Source organism: Puma concolor, chromosome B3, assembly GCF_028749965.1.
Source record: "Puma concolor isolate L17-30 chromosome B3, mPumCon1.1.hap2, whole genome shotgun sequence".
Lineage (NCBI taxonomy): Eukaryota > Metazoa > Chordata > Mammalia > Carnivora > Felidae > Puma > Puma concolor.
In genome coordinates this window covers 119026741-119039646 of record NC_141672.1, presented here as the reverse complement: position 1 = coordinate 119039646, position 12906 = coordinate 119026741, and the positions used below count along the sequence as shown (strand labels likewise).

General features: G+C 38.0%; 1 protein-coding gene and 1 pseudogene across 2 annotated transcripts in view; one reads left to right on the top strand and one right to left on the bottom strand.

Annotated features, from left to right (window-relative positions):
• Positions 1-12906, bottom strand: part of PEAK1 (pseudopodium enriched atypical kinase 1) — a 315319-nt gene that overhangs the window by 198827 nt on the left and 103586 nt on the right. The window lies entirely within an intron of this gene.
• Positions 4556-4952, top strand: LOC112855512 (small ubiquitin-related modifier 2 pseudogene; annotated as a pseudogene).

Here is a 12906-nt window from a genome sequence, read left to right as displayed (position 1 = left end):
CTTATAAATACTTTTCAGGGTTACCTTATGGCTCATACATACAGAGGCAACACTGATGGTCAGAAATATTTCTGATAAATGATAATTTCAATGGCCTGTTTTCTAAATTTGTACTAAGTTGTATATTTCCTAACCTATAAGAGTGTTGTATCAAAATAAGCAGTATGTATATACAACAAAACACAGTAGCCAATACTAAGGAAGAGAAAAATGACAGTTCTAAGTCAAGAGAATCTCTACAGAATGTTATATTAAGAACTGATGTGTCTTCACTTTTATTAGATTTGTAGACAATAGTTTCATTAGTTTCAATAGTTTCATTTAAGCAGAAACTATTCTCCATGTAGCTTACCATGGAATTATTAATGCTGAAAACTGACTCATCTTAATACAAAAAAAACTACACATCAAGACTGTAGGCCAGTAAATTCCAGGAGAACACTGCATAAAGCATCATTAGGTCATAAATAGAACTGAAAATTTTCAGCAGATCAGACTTATCTCACAGTTATTTTCTAAAGGAGGAACAACCAATAAGAAACCAAAATGTTAGAATAGTGAGAATGAGCTTATGCTTTATAGTTGTAGCCACCCAGTTTCAAGTAAATCAATATTTGTTTTTAAAATTTTTTTTTTTTTTTTGAACGTTTATTTATTTTTGGGACAGAGAGAGACAGAGCATGAACGGGGGGAGGGGCAGAGAGAGAGGGAGACACAGAATCGGAAACAGGCTCCAGGCTCTGAGCCATCAGCCCAGAGCCTGACGCGGGGCTCGAACTCACGGACCGCGAGATCGTGACCTGGCTGAAGTCGGACGCCCAACCGACTGCGCCACCCAGGCGCCCCAATATTTGTTTTTAAAAGGGAAGAACAGGGGCGCCTGGGTGGCGCAGTCGGTTAAGCGTCCGACTTCAGCCAGGTCACGATCTCGCGGTCCGTGAGTTCGAGCCCCGCGTCAGGCTCTGGGCTGATGGCTCAGAGCCTGGAGCCTGTTTCCGATTCTGTGTCTCCCTCTCTCTCTGCCCCTCCCCCCGTTCATGCTCTGTCTCTCTCTGTCCCAAAAATAAATAAACGTTGAAAAAAAAAAAATTTAAAAGGGAAGAACAGAATGTTTCTCTTCCTGTTTTATTTGCATATATAGCTTTAACAGCTAAAACTTCAAGAGTGGGTATTTCTCCTACAAAGAATTTGGCACACCTGAAGTAAGAAATAAATTATTTGTCAATGTTATAAAAATAAAAGTCATAAACGATACGTTTACATAAACGATACGCTATTTTAATTTTTTTTTAATTTTAGGGAGAGAGTTGCACACACGTGTGAGCAGTGGGGGGGGGAGGGATATCATTGAGATATTGATAGGATTGCTTTGATCATCTGTTGTTATGATATCCATTAAACTCAAAGTGATCCACAGATAATCAAAGCAATCCTATCAATATCTCAATGGTATCTTTTGTAGAAACAGAAAAATTCATCCTAAAATTTGTATCAGATTTCAAGGGACCCTAAACAGCCAAAACAAGCACGAAAAAGAAGAATAAAACTGGAGAACTAATACTTAATGACTTCAAAACACTATAAATTAAAAAAAAAAAAAAAAAAGACTGAACGGCAACAGAATAGAGAGCCCAGAAATAAAGTTTCACATAAATGGTCAAATAATTTTTGACAAGGGTGCCAAGACTATTCAACGGACAAAGGAAAGTCTTTTCAAAAAATGGTGCTAGGAAAACCAGATATCCACATACAAAAGAATGAAGATGGAGCTTTACCTAACACCATAGACAAAACCTAACTCAAAATAGGTCAAAGACCTAAATGTAAAGCCTAAACCCATAAAATTCTTAAAAGAAAACATAGGTTAAAGGCTTCACAACATTGGATTTGGCACTGATTTCTTAGATATAACATCAAAGGCACAGGTAACAAAGTGAAAACAATGAATTGGACTTCATGAAAATTTTAAAACTTTTGTGCAGCAAAACACACTATGCACAAAGTCGCAACATTGGAGAAAATATTTGTGAACGATATATCTGGTAAGGGATTAACATCATAATACATAGAGAACTCCTAAAACTCAACAAAAAGAAATAACCCAATTCAAAACTGGGCAGAGGACTTGACTAGACATTTCCCCAAAGATATACAGACGGCCAGTAAGTACATGAAAATAAGTTATCATCACTGATTATTATGAAAATGTAAATCAAAACGACAATGAGATACCACTTCACACCCATTAAGATGGCTACTATGAGAGAGAGAGAGGGAGAGAGGGAGGGAGGGAGGGAGGAACGAAGGAAGGAAGGAAGGAAGGAAGGAAGGAAGGAAGGAAGGAAGGAAGGAAGGAAGAAATAAGTTCTGGTGATGATGTGAAAAAGGAAGGAAGGAAGGAAATAAGTTCTGGTGATGATGTGAAAAAACTGGAACACTTGTGCACTGCTGGTAGTAATTTAAAATGGTACATGCTGCTATGGAAAACAGAACAGTGATTCCTTAAAAATTAAAAATAGAATTAGCATATTATCCAGCAATTTACTTCTGACTATATACCCAAAAGAAGAGAAAGCAATGTCTTGAAGAGATACTGGTACAATGACAATTTACAGCAGCACGACTCACCAATGATAAATTGTGAAAGCCACTCAAGTGTCTGTTGACAGACAAATGAATACAGTGGAATATTATTCAGCCACAAAAAGGAAGGAAATTCTGCCATATGCTACCAATACAGATGAACAACCCTGAAGACATTATCCTAAGTGAAATGAGCCAATCACAAAAAGACAAATATTGCACAATTCCATTTATACAAGGTGCTTAAAGTAGAAAGAATCATAGAGACAGAAAGAAGAATGCTGGATGTCAAGGGGAATGGGAGTATTAGAAGGTGGAAGAGGGACTATATAAAGTATCCTCCAAAATGAGAAGGCATTTGGGGACCAAAAAAACAAAGCAGGCAATGCATACAATTCCCACAGAGTTTTATGCAGGGTAACTTACTGACAGGGAGGATTGGGCAGATGATGATCCAGAGCTGCAGTTATTTCCCAAAAAGTCTGGACCTCAGCCTACAGATTCTATACAGCAAGGGGACCCTGGGGACACTGTAGTGAAGTCAAGGGTTCATGTACATTTCAGAAGGTTTGCATGCACCTGACAGACCTTGTGATGACATCTGTGTGTCAGGAAAGGGAAAAACTATTTTATCTTCAACAAATTTACAGAGCACCAGAGTAAAGCCTTCCCACATTCCAGATGTGGTGGGAATTTTTAAGGCATGTATACTAATCTCCAAAGGGCCTGGGACACGTAGCCCCAAGAGAGGTCACAGAGCAGACGTAAACAAGATGAAAGACCAAAGATGGAATCAGTATTGTCATCACTCCAGCAGAGAGTTACTGTTTAGTAAGTACAGAGCAGTTCTACAACATGAAAAGAGTTACAGAGATGGAAGGTGCTGATGGTTCCACATTATGAATGTATATAATGCCAATTATACACCTAAAATGGTTAAGATGGTAAAATTTATGCTAAATGTATTTTACCACAATAAAAAAATTAAGAAGGGGTAAGGGGTGGAGTAAATGGGCCATTGGGGAGTAAGAGGAAAATCTAAATGTCATGAGTAAGGGAGAAATATAATAAAGAGGGAAGAAAATAAAAAAGGAAGGTAGGGATAAAGAGTAGAATGGAGGGAGGGATTCTCTCTCTCTCTCTCTCTCTCTCTCTCTCTCTCTCTCTCTCACACACACACACACACACACACACACACACACACACACACACACGCATACTTTGAACTTTGACCCAAATCACCAAGTACTAACTACAGCATAGAGAATGCCTCCAGGATATCAATCACTGTCACATTCTGATATCAAAGATAAAAATTTCAACTTGGTCTAAAATGACCAAATTGGGCTTAATCAGAAGTAATCAGCTGTAAATAATGCAAATCCAAAAGGTCCAGATCATGTTCCACTGTCATTCCCTATTAGGATATCAGATTCAATTTGGAAGATTTCAGTATGATTCGCTAAAGTTACATCTCAGGATACACACAGAATGTGAGTGTTCCTTGGAGCACCTGACTTGATGGATACAATGGGCAAGTACTACTGCCATTCACAGAAATAAGCATATATTTCACAGTAGCTACTGAAAATCAATGTTTTCACCACTTCAAATGGTAACAGAAGTAAAATATTCTAATTTCAAAATCACTCCAAGCTGCAAATTAAAAAAATGTATGTTCTTATAAACTTCTATTAATCATAAAGCTAAGTAATGTGTTACTAACAGCTGTGACTGCCTCTTCACTAAAGCCTGTGTCACTTTAGCTGACCTAACAGCTCATTCTTCTTGGAGCAATTCAATCAATCACCCCATCAAATAGTCCCAGGTCAAGCAGGTGAAAATACTTTTAGTGTAGTAGGATGTCCCTACAGCTCTTTAAAATCTATAGGCACGCTCCACCGCAGCTGCCTCCTTCTGCCACTCTTGTGGTGCTGCTTGTATGCTCTCTCTTGGTGTGGACCCGGTACCTCTTTTGTGAAGCAGCAGCTGGGGAGACTCTGGTACTTGCCATGGCTGACAAAAAGCCCAAGGAAAGAGTCAAGACTGAGAACAACGATCATATTTGAAGGTGATAGGGCAGGATGGTTGTGTGGCACAGTGTAAGATTAAGAGGCATATACCACTTAGTAAACTAATGAAAGCCTATTGTAAACAACAGGGTGTGTCATTGAGGCAGATCAGATTCTGATCTGATGGGCAGCCAATCAACAAAACAAACACACCTACACTGTTGTAAATGGAGGATGAAGATACAATTGGTGTGTTCCAGCAGCAGACAGGAGGCATCTACAAAAATGGGAACATGCTACGTTAATCCAGAACTCTGTTCCTCCAGACCAAGAAGACATTCTCCATTAGAAAACTGCAATTTGAGGGGTACCTGGGTGGTTCAGTCAGTTAAGCCTCTGACTTTGGCTCAGGTCAGGATCTCACAGTTAGTGGGTTTGAGCCCCACGTTGGGCTCTGTGCTGACAGCTCAGAGCCTGGAGCCTGCTTCAGATTCTGTGTCTCCCTCTCTCTCTGTTCCTCCCCTGCTATCACTCTGTCTCTCTCGTTCTCAAAAATAAACATATGGGGTGCCTGGGTGGCTCAGTCGGTTAAGCGTCCGACTTCAGCTCAGGTCACAATCTCATGGTCCATGAGTTCAAGCCCCGCGTTGGGCTCTGGGCTGATGGCTCAGAGCCTGGAGTCTGCTTCCGATTCTGTGTCTCCCTCTCTCTCTAACCCTCCCCTGTTCATGCTCTGTCTCTCTCTGTCTCAAAAATAAATAAACGTTAAAAAAAATTAAAAAATAAATAAACATAAAAATTAAAAAAAAAAAGAAAATCGCAATTTGGTTCCACCACATCCTAGTATAGTTTTCTCTATTCTTTCATTTTCCCCTTCCCCATTTCTTTACTGTACATAAAGTAACTGTGTATGTGCACAAGCATACTGCATGTTTTGAACTAAATGGCCAATGGTATGTTTTGAGTAACATCAAATGGAGATGGGATAAGGGAAAATACTGGTCCTGTGAAAATACCTCCTTTCTCCATTAGTGGCATGCTCATTCATCTCTTATCTTTATATTCCAGTTATTTTGCTCTTACTCTTTAACAATAAAAGAACATGAAATCATTCTGTACTTGGTTTTATTGGAGAATTTTAATTTATTTCATTGGCTATTATAAAACCAAGGACAATTTTATAACTTTTTTGTACATGTTACATGTAGGACAATATTTTTTTTAAGTTTATTTATTTATTTTGAGAGAGGAGAAGAGAATCTGAAGCAGGCTCCATGCTGTCAGAGCAGAGCCTGATGTCAGGCTCAATCTCATGAACCATGAGATCATAACCTGAGCAGAATCCTAGATAGCTTTCCCTTCAAGTCAAGTACCTTGTTGTTTAAATAAACTTGTTTAAAAACAATTAAATTTAATTTTAAAAACAAAATCTGTAGGCACATGAAATCTGAGGATAGGATGAAAAAAAAGGAATGGACTAGGTTTTTACCTCAAAGGTCCCAGTGCTACTGCTTTACAAAATTCACTGGATTCTAAGAATCCATGCTTTTTGAATTACAACAGATAAACAAATATTTGTGGGTATCACTATAGCCAATGGCATTGACAAAACTAAGTATACCCCAAATTTCAATTACAGGCATACTTCGGAAATAATGTGGGTTTGGTGCTGACCACCACAATAAATATCACAAAAAAGCAAGTCAAGTGACTTTTTTGGTTTCCCAGTGCATAAAAAAGTTAGGTTTACCCAATACTATATAGTCTATTAAGTGTGCAATGGCATTATGTCTAAAAACGAATAATACCTTATTGCTAGAAAAGGCTAACCATCATCTGAAGTTTCAACAAGTTGTAACCACTGATCACAGATCACCATAACAAATATAATAATGAAAAAGTTCGAAATATTGCAAGAATAAATAAAATGTGACACAGAGACAGGAAGTGAACAAATGCTGTTAGAAAAATGGCACCGATGGACTTGCTTAATGCAAGGTGTCACAAACCTTCAATTTGTAAAAAACGTAGTTATCTGCAAAGCGCAACAAAGCAATTGCAGTAGGTTGAATGGTGATATCCTCCCAAAATATGCCCTGTATTCCTGGCCCTTATTTTGTTTCTGTGCTGTTTCAGGTAATTATTATTTGTGAGGAAAACAAATGGATTGAATTAAGATGATTAAAGGAAAAAATGGTCCTTCAATTAAAAATTTTTTAAAACCCTAGAGTTGCTGATTTATTAATATTTAACGATTAAAGGTTACCCTCTTTTTCTCAACTATGCCTTTAAATAAAAACAAAATTTGATAGATTATACAGATGTCCTCATAAGTTTTGCACAACTTTTGTTTACCAATATCTTAATCACAAACTGGGACAATCGCAGAATATTTAAAGTAGGTCACCTAGCTGAAAATCACAAAGAATCCTAGCACAAAATTTAGCAGAAGAGTACTTGCTGCCTCTTTTCCTTTGAGTACTTTGATGATTGACCTCTTAAGATAAAGAAGTCTTTTCTTGGAAAACAAAAACTTATCTGCTATATTCTTCTTCATACATTGCACACTGTCCTACTTTGCTATATTTCAGCTCCTACAGGAAATCAGTACATGACATAACTCTCATTTCCTATAACCAAGACATCTGTACATCTGCATGGGCCAAAGCAAAGAATTCAGATTTTAGAAGTTCAGATGTACCAATCTTGGCTTTGGGTGGAGTTGGGAGAAGATAGCTTGAATAAAAAGAAAATTGGTTGCAAAGGAGGAATTCTGCTAAAAACAGGCAGAATTTTCTATTTTTCTGCCAGCCACAGGACTTAACAATATTTTTAAAAATCTATGAGCTGAAAAGGATTTCTCGTATGAATTATACTAGGCAATGTACCATGTCAGTCACTCTCAGTTCGCCCCCAGCTACTGGCAGCATAGTGGATTTAGTATCTGAGTTTTTCAAATGGTAATAGATTTCAAGAGTCCCTTTTAAAAGTGGGTAGTGACTGGGGCACCTGGGTGGCTCAGTTGGTTAAGTGTGTGACTTCGGCTTCGGCTCAGGTCATGATTTCACAGCTCGTGAGTTCGAGCCCCCCAACGGGCTCTGTGCTGACAGCTCAGAGCCTGGAGCCTGCTTTGGATTCTGTGTCTCCCTCTCTCTCTGCCCCTCTCCCCCCTCAAGAAATGAATGAACACTAAAATTTTTTTAAAATAAATAAATAATAAAAGTGGGCAGTGATCACTGCAGCTATGTAATGTATGCTACATTTTTTAAACTGCAGCAAAGAAAATGATATTGATTTTGCTATTTAATGATTAGGTTTCCTCCTTACTGTGTGATTTTAATCCAAGATTAACACGGGTAGCTTTCATTTACATTACATCCCAAATTCTCTATTAAGTAGAGAACAGGAATTGAGTAATATAGGCAAGACATTTACTTCTCACTCAAAGAGAAATTAATGCCAATAGTTTCCAATCTTTTTAGGATTATTCAACATTCATTTCACATCAAATATTTACTGAAACTAATGTATTACAGGTACTTTAATCAATTCCTGTTTTTAAACGTTTATTTATTTTGAGAGAGAGACAGAGAGAGAGAGAGAGAGAGAAAGAGGAAGGGAGAGAAAGAATCCCAACCAGGCTCTGTGCAGTCACAGGTAGTGCTCGATCCCACAAACCTTGAGATCATGACCTGAGCCAAAATCAAGAGTCAGACACTTAACCCACTGAGCCACCCAGACGCCCCAGGTATTTTAATCAATTCTCCCATCATCCAAAGAACATAGCACTGTATTCAAAAAATGTTAAGGTACTCTTCATCACATGGTTTTCAAAGAGGTAGATGTTAGTCTTATTGTTACGTTTTAGGCTTTCAACTTTTAAATGAAGAAAACTCAGCCATTTTAAAATAGTTTAACAACTGTACTACTGTAATTGTTGAAGATTCTAGCTATCTTCAATTTTAAACTAGACTAATACAGACCAAAGCTGTATGGTTGGTTTACTAATGGTTATATATGTAACTAGCAACATAGGAGACAACAGTCATTTTCAGCAATTTTTTTGAAATTAAAAAACAGTTATTTCAGGTTGATCACAACCATAAATCTACCCTTTGACTGAATTTATTAATGAAGAAACAGTCCTACAGCTTCCATTCTTTGATATGTTTACTCCAACATTGAGAAGACCCAATAACTCCCTTATCATATTTCTTACTTAGATACTGATTGCTGGGTGGAATACAATGGGTTGACTGGTCCTTTAAAATTATCCTTTCTAAAATTCTTAATTCAAAAAGTATAAGGAGACCATATGCCTTAAGAGGTCAAGGATCATAGCCTAGGATAGCAGAATGGTATAGTCTAAATTCCATCATAAGATTCACCCTTTTCCTCATTATTGGTAGTTTCTCCTCAGTCAATGTTCTTGACTGTCCCTCCTATGTGCTTCTCTGGTGTTAGCAGGGCCCACAGGGAGCTAAATGTCAACCCTTCCGGGCAACACCTAGACAGGACAAGATGATACAAAGTGGTAACAGTTGGCACTTCTTTTCCTTTCTTTCCCTACCCATCCCCCCTCCCCCCCCCCCCCCCCAGCATGACCCAGCAAGGAGCTGAACTTCCACTCCCACCTTTGGCAATGAGGCAAGTCAAGGAAAACATTAATACCAAATGCACTCAATACAAAGTTTCCAATACTATTTACAAGATTATTTTTTCATTATGAAAAAATTCTTTCCACGAACTCTTTCTCCTAGCATTAATATTTGATCTTAGTGTTTCCCTTTAATGTATCCAATTTTCCTCAAGGTCTGGGGATCTTTAGTTGATCAGAGCTATTCTGAATACATTCTCCCTCTCATCCTCTCACCCCCATAGTGTCTTTTATTTAAAATTTTTAAAGATAAACTTAAAATCTTAAACATAATTTCAAACTTACAGAAAAGTTCAAGAATAGTATGAAGAATCTTTTTTTTAATCATTTGAGAGTAAATTGCTGACATTATGTCCCATCATCCCTGAAAACTTAGGTTTGTAATTCCTTTAATGAAGACATTCTCCCAAATAACCATGATACAATCGTCAAAATCAACAAATCAACAATGATACCAGGTAATCTCTAAGCCCTATTTAAGTTTCACCAGTCATCTCACTAATGTCTTTTGTAGCAAAGGGAACAGATCTAGTATCATGGGTTGCATTTAATTGTCATGTTTCTATAATCTCTTTAACCCTGAAACAGTTAGTTATCAAGTTTTTCCTTTACTTTCATGATCTTTAAAATTTTGTAAGTTACAGGCCAGGTATCTTCTAAAAAGTCTCTCAATTTGGGATTCTCTGCTGTTTCCTCAAGATTAGATTTAGGTTATATAGATTTTGGTAGATGAATCACAGAAATGATGCCCTGGTCCTCACACTGCATCCTATCAGGCAGTGCTTGATTTTATTTTGTCCCATTACTATTAACATTAGCTTTCATCACCCGATTAAGGTTAGAATCTGCCAGGTTTCCTTCTGTGAAGTTCCTTTTCTTTCCTTTGTAAGTAATAGATATTTTGTGAGGAGACATTTTGAGACTACATAAACAGCATTCCTTATTAAACTTTCACCCATTAGTTTTGGCATCTACTGACATTTCATGGATAACTGATTATCCATGGATAACTACACTGGTTCCCAAACTGATTTTTCTAATTCCATTCTTCCTTTTCTTCTCTCCATTCATTTATTATGTCACTGCAAACTCATGAATTCCTATTTTATTCAGTGGGCTATAATTTGATAATGAGTATTATTTGATGTTCAAACTGTTCAAAAATTGGCCAGTGAGTGCTTGCTCCTTCAAGGTCACTTCTGTATCCTTTAGATATAATACCTCTTTGAGCGATTCCTTACTTTCTTGTTTCCAGCATATCTTGTCCTTTTCTTTCTCTACCCCAGCCCTAGAATCAGCCATTTCTCCAAGGAGTCCTAGCACAGGCACCTATGTTTCTAGGCCCCATCCTATGATTTCTGGACTGAATTACTCAGGGAGCAAAGAAAGCAGTAAGAAAGCCAAAGTGCTACTTTGTTTAGAATGTGTTGTGACTTGCCCTGATTTCCTCTGTACCTGAATACATCTGTTTCCCCAACGGCTTATCTGCCTTGAACAGCAAGGCTGACTACACACTGCTTAAAGAACAGAGGAGACCTGTAAAATAGACAAACCTCCCCCAAAACATAGTTGCAAAAGTTAGGAAACACTTGCTCTGGGGGTGGATATTCTGAGGTCATTTTATTCCTAGAAAAGGTACCTTTTCTTTTTCTTTCTTTTTTACTATATCTTTTATTTTGTAACAGTTTTAGATGTGTACACAAACTGTGAGGATAGCTCGAGTTCCTATGTATCCCACACCCAATTTCCCTTAACAGCCTGTATTAGTGTGATACATTGTCACACTTTTTTTCTCTTCCCCCTGCCCTCATTTGTCACAACTAATTAACCAATACAAATAAATTCTTATTAACGAAAGTTCATACTTTATTCCGATATCCTCAGTTTTCCTCCAATGTCCAATTTCTGTGTGAGGATCCCATCCAGAATATCATACTACACTTAGTAATTAAGTATTGTTAAGCTATTCTTGCTTGTGACAGTTTCTCAGAGCTTCCTTGTCTTTGATGAATGTATTAATTTACTGTAGCTGCTGTAACAAATTAGACAAACTTAGGTCTTTTTAAAAAATCCCAAAGGGGCACCCAGGTGGCTCAGTTGGTTGAGCGTCCAGATGAGTCCTGATTTCAGTTCAGGTCATGATCGCACGGTTCATGACATAGAGTCCCGCATTGGGCTCTGCGCTGGCAATGTCCACCTGCTTGGGATTCTCTCTCTCCCTCTCTCTCTGCTCCTCCCCTGCTCATGCTCTCTCTCTCAAAAATAAATAAATAAACATGAAAAATAAAATTAAAAAACAAAACAAAACAGGAATTTACCATGTGACCCAGTAACTCCACCACTGGGTATTTACCCAAAGAAAATGAAAACACGAATTCGAAAATATATATGCACACCTATGTTTATTCCAACACTATTTACAACAGCCAAGATATGGAAGCAACCCAAGTGTCCATCCACAGATATATGGATAAAGATGTGGGGGGGGGGGGGGGAGGCGGGTGGGAGGTGCACATGTGTGCGCACGCGCGCGCACGCGCACACACACACACACACACACACACACACACACACACACACAATGGAATACTACTCGGCCATAAAACAGAATGAGATCTTGCCATTTGCAACAACATGGATAGATCTAGAGGGTATAATGCTAAGTGAAATATATCAGAGAAAGACAAATACTGTATGATTTCACTCATGTAGAATTTAAGAAACAAAACAAATGAATGAAGAATAAAAGAAACTAACCAAAAAAGAGAGTCTTAACTGTAGAGAACAAACTGATAGTTACCTGAGGGGAGGTGGGGGTGGGGATGGGTGAAACAGGTAAAGGTGATTAAAGCACAGTTATCATAATGAGCACTGAGTAATGCAGAGCTGATGAATCACTATAATGTACACCTGAAACTGGTATAACAGTTTCAGGTATATTAACTATCCTGGAAACCAGAAGTTTATTCTCTTTCAGTTTTAGGAGTCATAAACTCTAAAATCAAGATTTCAGTAGGGCCACACTCTCTGAAAAGTCTTAGAACCATTCCTTGTCTCCTCCAGCTTCTGGTGGCCATAGGCATCCTTGGCTTACAGGTACATCACTCCAGTCTCTGCTTCTGTCTCTTCTGTGTCTGTGTCTTCCCTGTTTTATAAGGGACATGTCATTGGATTTAGAGCCTACTAAATAATCCAGATAATCTGATAATCCAGGATGATCTCTCAAGATTCTTAAATGCATCTGCAAAGACTCTGTGTCCAAGAGAGAGAGGTTCTGGAGGTTAGGACATGGGCATACTTTTGGGGGGATATTACCATTTAACCTACTACAATGACCTTGACAGTTTTAAAGATTACTGTTCAGATATTTCAGAGAATTGTGATTTGATTTCTCATGATTAGACTGGGATAATGTGTTGGAGGGAGGAAAACAGCACAGGTAAAGTATCATTTTTATCCTATCAAGGATACAACTTATCAACATGACTTATCACTATTGATGGTGACCTTGATAACCTGGCACGAGGCAGTGTTTGTCAGGTTTTTCCATGATATTGTACTCTTTGGAGAAAAGTCACTATCAACAGTTCAACTTGAGAGGTGGGGAGTTACACTTCCTTGCAGGTGGAGTATCTAAATAATACTGAAATTCTT